The sequence below is a fragment of the Zingiber officinale genome, chromosome 4A, assembly GCF_018446385.1.
Source record: "Zingiber officinale cultivar Zhangliang chromosome 4A, Zo_v1.1, whole genome shotgun sequence".
In the NCBI taxonomy this organism is placed as follows: Eukaryota; Viridiplantae; Streptophyta; class Magnoliopsida; order Zingiberales; family Zingiberaceae; genus Zingiber; species Zingiber officinale.
The window spans coordinates 143,144,432-143,153,459 of NC_055992.1; the positions used below are offsets into that span (position 1 = coordinate 143,144,432).

Sequence of the window (9,028 nt, forward strand, 5' to 3'; positions counted from 1 at the left end):
AATGTGTGCACATGAAGGGAAAAGCTTAGAAGATGTAACTATGTATCAACAATTGGTAGGTAGTCTCATCTACTTAACCTTAACTCGGCCTGATATTTCTTATGCTATCAGTGTGATAAGTCGGTACATGCTAAATCCAAAGAAGTCTCATTTGGAAGCAGCTTGACGAATACTAAGATATGTAAAGAGTAGAATTGATTATAATCTTTTGTACAAAAGAAATGAAGACTACAAGTTAGTTGGCTACTGTGATGCTGACTATGCGGGAGATTGTGACACCACAAGATCAACAACTAGTTATGTATTCAAACTTGGTTCTAGAACGATCTCGTGGTGCAGCAAGAGACAATCAACTGTATCATTGTCAACTACTGAAGCTAAGTATCGAGCAACAACAATGGCAGCTCAAGAGAGCACATGATTAATACAACTAATGAATAATCTACATCAACCAGTAGATTATGCAGTTCCAGAATATTGTGACAATCAATCAGCAATTCGTTTGGTGAAAAATCCGATCTTTCATGCAAGAACTAAGCATGTTGAAATGCACTATCATTTTATTAGAGAAAAAATTTTACAAGGAGAAATTAAGATGAGACAAATCAGTACAGATGATCATGTTACAGGCGTGTTCACAAAAGACTTGAGCGCCAACAAATTCAAGATGTGCTGTATCAACTCAACACAGTACAAAGAGTTGGTGTTGAGAGAGAGTGTTGAAGATTAATACCAACCCCGTTAACGGATAAGAATAAAAATATATGGATGAGAGTAATTTTCTCATTCAATGGATAAAATTTAGTAGATAGAAATTAGAATATGTGGTTGAGAGTAATTCTATCATTCAATGGATAGAATTTAACAGATAGAAATTAAAATGTATGATTGGAAGTATTTCTCTCATCGAATGGATAGGAATAAAATTTTTTTGTGGATAGAACTATATATGTATCTTGCTTGGTAAATATTATAAATACTCCCCCTGTATTCATATTTCAATTCCTCTTATTTTTTATTTAAATATTTTCTTTCACCCTAAAAAAGAAATTCATATTCAAATTATTGGATAGATAAGGCAGGTCTGCGTGATGAACGGGTAAGTTTGCCTCAAGTCAGATGTGCAGAGCAAGTAAGATGATTTAATAAATAAATTTAAATATTGAGAATAGTGCTTCAGCTGTGGATCCGTGGCGCAATGGTAGCGCGTCTGACTCCAGATCAGAAGGTTGCGTGTTCGATTCACGTCGGGTTCAATCAACTCTTATTTTTTTCATTATTGTTTTTACTGATCATAAACTTTATGCGGACATCGCAGTGGTCAATTTTGACTTTGGCTTTTCACATATGCCGGTACATTTGTTGTGTGAGCAGTTCGAACTCGTCAACCTTCAGTGCTATTTCTGACTTATAGGAATCAACGCCCGGTAAGCATCTCCAGGAGAAGTATTCCGAAGCTGTAAACATCAGCCAGAGGGAAAACTTGACTTCCTGTCCCATATTCTGTAATCAAAATTTTAATGATCATGTGAACTCAAGAACAAGATTAATCATGTTGCTGATAGTTCTTTCCTAATTGTTATTAATGGTTGTTTAGTTTCTTAATGAAATTACTTTGAGCAAAAAGTAATCATGCTACGTATCCAATGGATCCTTTAAATCCAAGGGGAATGGAGGAAGCAATAGACCAGCTGCTACTGTCCCTGTCGAGAAACCTTGCCAACCCAAAGTCACCTACACGAGCCTCCGAAACCGCGTCTATGGAAGAACGAGCCTCCGAAAAATCCAAGTGAATACATCTGGAGGAACACCGTGCCTCCGAAACCGCGGAGGTCGTCAGTGAAGACGTGGAGCGCGGTATGGAAGGCCATGCGGTAGCCATAGTACTTGGTCAAATCGGTGACGTTGGGCAATCGACAGTAGTGGCAGCCCACCAGGCGACGGTTCTCGTAGAACATGCATCGTCGGACGGAGGAATGGTTGCCTGGCGGAGATGAGCACGCAGTCGAACTGCACAATCTCTCTGGACCAGCTGGTGTACGTGTCTGGCTCACCCAAGTACAAATTCAACAAGCTGGAGGGGTCGGCGGTGGCGGCTTCTTGGGCTCGAACCAGGAACGGCGACCAGAGAGACGGTGATGTTATGGCTGGGGAAACGATACTTACGGAAGTTCTCAAATTGCACTGGTGAGGAGTTCATCGCCTGTGGATCAATCAAACAAATTTCACGGGCTGATCTAGCTTCTAGAGCAATAGTAATAATAAGAACCGTGCGTCTTGCTCTGAGGAGGAGACAGAGTAGGGACTCCATATGGTTCCTCCCCACGGAGTCCCTGACGAAGGCCAGCGACTTGTGGCAGAACAACTCCGGGAACTGAGTCAGGTTGCAGATCGTAGCCGTCCGGCTGCCGCCGCCACCACCACCGCATGAACCTGTCGTCCGGCCGCCCGTACTTCGAGCAGTTATGATGCTGTCGTTGGTGTAGTACGACACGTTCGGTTGGGCACCCACTCCCACTTCGATATGTCACACTTGCTCGACTCCTTCCCTGCCATGACTACTGCACCGAGAGTTGGCGGAGAAGGAAGAGGAGGCGGCGTTAGCGCCAACAGCCTCCACGAGAAAAACAGAGGCAATGAGGAAAGGGAAGAGATGGAGTCTGATGACGGTGAGGAAGACAAGTTATTTTAAAAATTAAGATTGATACTTTTTAAATTGTAGATTATATTTTAATTAATAATAATTTTTAATTATTAAGATAAAATAAATTTTATTTTTAAATTTTATGTCACATCCTAACACCTAACAAATAAGATATAATATAAAATTTACAAGTAATAATATATTTAATTTTAATATTATATTTATTGACGTGAATTCACCAACATTATTAATTCCTAATAAAAACCCACAGGCAATAAGAATAATAACAGCTTTATATAGTATTGATCCTGTCCAAGCGATTCTGTGTACGGCTCAGCCGCCAACTCTGCTGTTTATCGACGGCAGGTGTCTCGAGGATAATGATGTTCTGTCTCCTTTGTCCTCTTGCGGGTCTTGTCTGTTCCAGGGCCGAGCGGATAGGCCGCTCGGCAAGCATATTACTCCTGTATTGGTCATATGCTCGGCTGAGACTGCTCCTGCCTGTGTTGCCTTGCGCGCCAGCCGAACGATGAGCCCTCTTGACCCTTGAAATCTCTTCATCTTGAGCATCGGAAATCCGACCCCTAGTCAGGTTGTCCTCCATTCGGTTCGGAGAATTCCCGGCCGATCGGGCTGCAGGGCCCTGTCGGTAGGCCTGCTCCGTCCGGTCGGCCGATCTCCGGGCTGACCGTGTTGCCATCTCACCTCCACGTGCCGTTGACCCTCCGCTGACGAGGATCCCCCGTCCTTACCACCGGATCACATGCCTCCCCTTCAAGTTTAGTCGAAGGAGGCGCCGAGTCCGACTGACTGGACTATGAATCTGGTCAAGCGACATTCACTTCGCCACTTCCGAAAGTGTATTTCCGATCGGCTCTAGAACGCCCCCAAGGCCGATCAGCGAGTTGATGGCTATGCCTTGCAGTTTTGATCTCCCTCCGTAACTTGTTGCGCTACTGTTCCGGGGCGGTCGGCGTAGTCGGGTCTCCTCGGGATTCGTGCCAATCCCCATTAAGTTGCCCACGCGCGGGTAATGGCGTTCATTAAATGCCGCCCAATCGCTGATCGACACCTGGCAAGTCCGCCGTCATTGTACGGCGGGGGCATAATCTTCGATGGAACATGCGTCGGTTCAAATCCGACGGTCCGATGCCTTCGCTTCTTCCGATGACCTGGATCGGACGGCTGTGGTGAACCGAGACCGGGGTTTAAGAAGCGCCGGCACTGAGCCTCCTTCTATCACTCTTGCCTTTGCGTTTTTGGCGATTCCTTCCGCGACCATCCTCCCAGTGTCCGCTTGCCGTGGTGCTCCGACGAACTTCCGTCGCCTCCTTCACGGTCTGTTCCTTGTAAGCCTTCTCCTGTCCTTGCTTTCTCCTGTTTTTTCTTTTCTGGTAGCCTCCATCCCCATTCAATATAGTTTGGATCCTCTGTCCACTCTTTCATTCTCCTTTTATCGTTTCTTCTTTCCTCGCTACCATTCCGTCGATGGCTAGCACTTCGCAACCTTCTGGTTCTTTTCCTGGCCTGTGGTATATGACCATGCTTAGCCGGTTCGACGAAACTGACGCTGGACGTTTCCTCAACGAATTCGAACTGCCTTCTGACCATAAATTAGTTTTAGCTACCTCTTCCGATCGGCCCCATAATCCGCCGACCGACATAGTTTGCTTCTTCCGTGACCAATTTGTGGCCGGTCTGCGCTTCCCTCTACACTCCTTTATCCGGGAAGTTTGCAATTATTTCCTCATCCCGCTCGGCCAACTTGTCCCTAACTCATTTAAGCTGTTGTGCGGCGTAGTAATCCTCTTCAAGCTGCACGGTATTCCCTTAACCTCCAGAATTTTTCATTACTTTTACTACCCAAAATAGTCCGAGTGGGGTACTTTCCTTTTCCAGTCGCGGATCGGCCTCGTCTTCTTCGATAAGATGCCGACCTCGAACAAGCACTGGAAGGAAAATTATTTTTACCTTCGTTTTCCCGAGTTGCCTTCCTTTCGTACCAAGTGGCAAACCACCGTGCCGGACCCGCCTAACCTCGGCAAGTACAAGAACCAGCCGGAATACCTTCATGCGGCTAACCTACTGGCCGGCCAGAGGTTCAATATCAACAAACTGCTTCATGAGGGGGTGTTGTATGTCTTTGGCTTGAACCCGATCCGCACAAAGCTTCCGAGCAGCTTGGGTAAGCACTCTCCTTGTCCTTTTTCCTTTTGGTCTAACTGATTTATTCTTCTGTTATGCAGCTGACATCATGTGGCGATCCAAGGTTGCCGATCGGCTGAAGTTGAAGGCCGCCAAGATTTAGGCGGTGGCTGCCAAAGAGATGGCCGATTGAGGCATCGCGCCGGTCGACTCGCACGAGGGCGAAAGTGAAGAGGCTCCAACTGAGGCCCGAGAGTCTGCCGCTCAAGGCACCGCCACTAGAGCGACCGGGGATGCTATTTCTTCGGCCGGTCAGCAGCCCGCATCAGAGGACGCGGAGCGATCGGCCGGCGATTCCCCACTGATAACTCGCAAACTTCGCCGGACCGCCATTGCGCCCGTTGAGCCGGTGATTGGGCCAGTCGACGCCCTCCCAAAAGCAATCGGCTCGCTGCTTGCCGCGCACGAGACCATTTCTTCTGATCGGACCCCCTCCCAGCTTGACCAGCCAGCACCCTCGACTGGAGCACCACCTGTTAGCTCCGTGCCCCGGGTCCACCTTCGGCTCAAGCGCTCGGACATTACTTCTGCACCGATCGGCGAGTCTTCCAGCCGAGTCGTTTCTACCCAAGCAGATCCGAGCGGCTGCCGAATGATCAAGTTCATCCTCCGTCTCCCCACCGAGGAGTTCCTTTTAGTGGCAGATCAGCCTGCTGCTCCCGAGCACCAAGTCACCATCCGAGGTCCGCTCGCCCAGACGTGGGAAGATGCGAGGGCTCACGTGGCCCTGATGACTCCCGGTCAGCTGGCAGACAACCACATGTAGCAAGCCACCGGGGTATGTTTCTTAACGCGCTATCATGATGACTTTATCAGGTTACTGACGTTATCCATCCGAACGCAGCATTGGGTGGAGAACATTGTGGTCAGCAATCGTCTGGCCGAGCTGGAAGAGGAGTTGAAGAAGCTCCAAATTTCTGGAGCGCCGGCTGAGGGCCCCCGTACGCCACGCTTAAGTCCGAGATGGCCAAAATGGAAAAACTACTAGCAGCTGAGCAGTGCAAATCTTTCGGCTTGGAAACCAGGGTGGCCGGACTTGAAAACCAAGTCAAGTCCCACGACCACCAGATCACTGTGGCCACCAACAGAAAAAATAGGGTCGTTGCTGATCTGGACGTGATGAAGGTGGAGGTTCGAGCGCTGGAGCAGCGCGTCACGGAATTGACCGACTTGCTAGCCGCTGAGAAAGAGAGCCGATCGGCCACTGAAGTTAAATTGCAAGCTGATCTGAAAGATCTTCAGGAATCTCTCGATTCATCCCGAGCGGCATTGAAGGAATATCAGGGCGGAGAGTCCGACCGCTTCGAAGTGATGAGACGGAACTACCTCCGATAGGACGAGTTCGGTAACAAGTTAAGCGATTGGCTCGTCTTGTCCTTCGAGGAGGCTATCCGGGCGACCACTGCATACTTGAAGGCCAAGGGCCATCTTCCAGATGATACCTCCATCCCCCCCCCCCCTGGAGATATGGCCGGCCTGCTGGAATCCGTTCCAGAGTCCATCTTCGAGCCCCTGGAGTGAGGAGAGTTTGTGGTTTTCTTGGTGTTTTTTGTAACTCTTCCGACCGGCTCAAAGGGCCAGACTTTTAATGGATATATCCTGTCCTGTTATTTAACTTATTTAAATTTGTCAATACTTGTGTCCTCCGATCAGAGCATGAGCTACAATCGTTATGTCTCCTCCCTTTCTTTTCGTTAATCGTTTCTCGTGTTTATAACTAAGCCGCTCGTATGGACTCCCCTCACTTATACTGGAATTTTCGTTAAATGTTCGTGAAGTACTTTTGGTAACTTGGCCGCGCGGCCGCTCGGCTCACATGCTGACCCCTTGAGTACCTTCTCGTCGATGTATTCGGACGGAAGTACATTATCACTATTTTATCCCTACGGACAAGGCTTGTCGATTGCTAATGTTGATCGCAGAGCCGGGGCCCGTATGACTTGTCGCGTCTACACCAGAGAGTCTTTCGGCCGGGGGGTTTATAGTCGCCGGTCCGACTCTAGAGTTTAACGTCGCCGCTCGACGGTTTTCAAGCCGGGGGGTTTATAGTCGCCGGTCCGACTCTAGAGTTTAACGTCGCCGCTCGACGGTCTTCAATGGTGAGCTTATAGCTCGAATAATATATTCCCGGCCGAACGACACGGGGTTTTCTCCATCGAGCGTTAGACTCTGATAATATATTCCCGGCCGAACGGCTCGGGGTCTTCGCCATCGAGCATTGGGCTCGGATAATATACTCCCGGCCGAACGACTCGGGGTCTTTGCCATGGCATCACGCTGCTACTCGCTTGGTGCGCCAAAATTGTGCATTTGTTCTTATAGCTTTCATTCCTGCAACCAAGTAATACATCCGAACAGAATATTTCAAAGTATATTACAGCAACGCACCTTTCATCCAGTCCGATAGGGCTGGAGGTGGTTTGCGCTTCACGGCCTCTCTAGCCTTCGTCCATCCTCATCTTCCAAGTAATAAGCTCCCGATCGGAGCTTCTCGATGACTTTGAACAGTCCTGCCCAGGGAGCCTCCAACTTGCCCACGTCCCCGACCGGCTTGACTTTCTTCCACACCAAGTCGCCCACTTGGAATGTTCGAGGAACCACGCGACGGTTGTAGTTCTGCTTCATTCTCTGCCTGTAGGCCATTAGTCGGACGGATGCTTTGGCTCGCTCCTCGTCGATCAAGTCCAATTCCAGCTGCCTCCGCTCGGCGTTATCCTCATCATAGTTCTAGATCCGGGCGGACTCTACGACGACTTCGACTGGGACGACCGCCTCGCCTCCGTATACCAGGTGGAACGGGGTGACTCCCGTCCCCTCCTTAGGGGTCGTGCGGATGGCCCACAAGACTCCCGGCAGCTCGTCCACCCAGCTTCCACCCATGTGGTCGAGCCGAGCCAGAAATATTCAGAGTATCTCCCGGTTGGCTACTTTGGCTTGACCATTGCTTTGGGGATACGCCACAGACGTGAAGTGTTGCTCGATGTCATACCCCTTGCACCATTCCTCGAGCTGACTTTCGACGAACTGTCGCCTATTGTCCGACACGAGCCGACGCGGAATGCCGAACCGACAGATGATGTTTTGCCAGATGAATTTTTTGACCATGTGTTCGGTTATCTTGGCCAATGGCTTAGCCTCCACCCACTTGGAGAAGTAATATACCGCCACCAATAGAAATTTCCTTTGTCCGGTCGCCATAGGGAAGGATCCTACGATGTCCATGCCCCACTGGTCGAACGGGCAAGACACTGTGGACGCTTTCATTTCTTCCGTCGGCCTATGTGAAAAATTGTGGTACTTCTAACAGGAAAGACATGTTGCGACGGTCTGAGCGACGTCCTCGTGTAGCGTTGGTCAGAAGTATCCGGCCAGCAGGATCTTTCTAGCCAAAGACCGGCCACCCGGATGACCTCCGCATGACCCTTGATGTACCTCTTGGAGAATGTACTCGGCGTCATCCGAGCTGACGCACTTCAGCAGAGGTTGGGAGAACGCCTTTTTGTAAAGTTGCTCCCCGATGAGCGTGAACCGGCCGGCTCTCCTTCTTAATAGCTGAGCTTCGTCCCGATCGGAGGGGCGTGGCACCCGAGCGTAGAAACTCCGCGATGGTTGTTCTCCAATCGCTCGAGAATGTGAGGCCGTCCATCCGATCCACGTGTGCTACCAAACATACTTGCTCGATGGGTGGGTGGATGACGACCGACGACATTGAGCTTACGAGTTTAGCTAACTCATCTACCGCATGGTTTTCCGCTCGGGGTATCTTCTGGACTACTACCTCGGTGAAGCCGACCTTGAGTTTCTCAAAGGCCTCCGCGTATAATCTGAGTCTGGCATTGTTTATTTCAAAAGCGCCCATGAGTTGCTGAGCGACAAGCTGTGAATCCGAGTGGATCACGACCCGACTGGCTCCGACATGTCGCGCGGCTTGCAATCCGGCTATGAGGGCTTCGTATTCTGCCTCATTATTTGTTGCCCGATAGCCCAGACGGATGGATAGATGCATCCGCTCTCCCTGAGGCGAAAGTAGTACTATCCCCATTCCGCTCCCGAGCCGAGTGGCTGATTCGTCCACATATATTTTCCATGTAGCTTCGGGCTCGGACTTTTGTACCTCGGTTACGAAATCCGCCAAGGATTGTGCTTTGATCGCCGAGCAGGGTTGGTATTGGATATCAA

At 49.5% G+C, this 9,028-nt stretch overlaps 1 non-coding gene across 1 annotated transcript; it reads left to right on the forward strand.

Moving 5' to 3' along the window:
* The first annotated feature begins 1,184 nt into the window (after positions 1-1,184).
* Positions 1,185-1,256, forward strand: TRNAW-CCA. Its single transcript has one exon. It is a non-coding gene; the product is annotated as a tRNA-Trp (tRNA).
* The last annotated feature ends 7,772 nt before the right edge of the window (positions 1,257-9,028 follow it).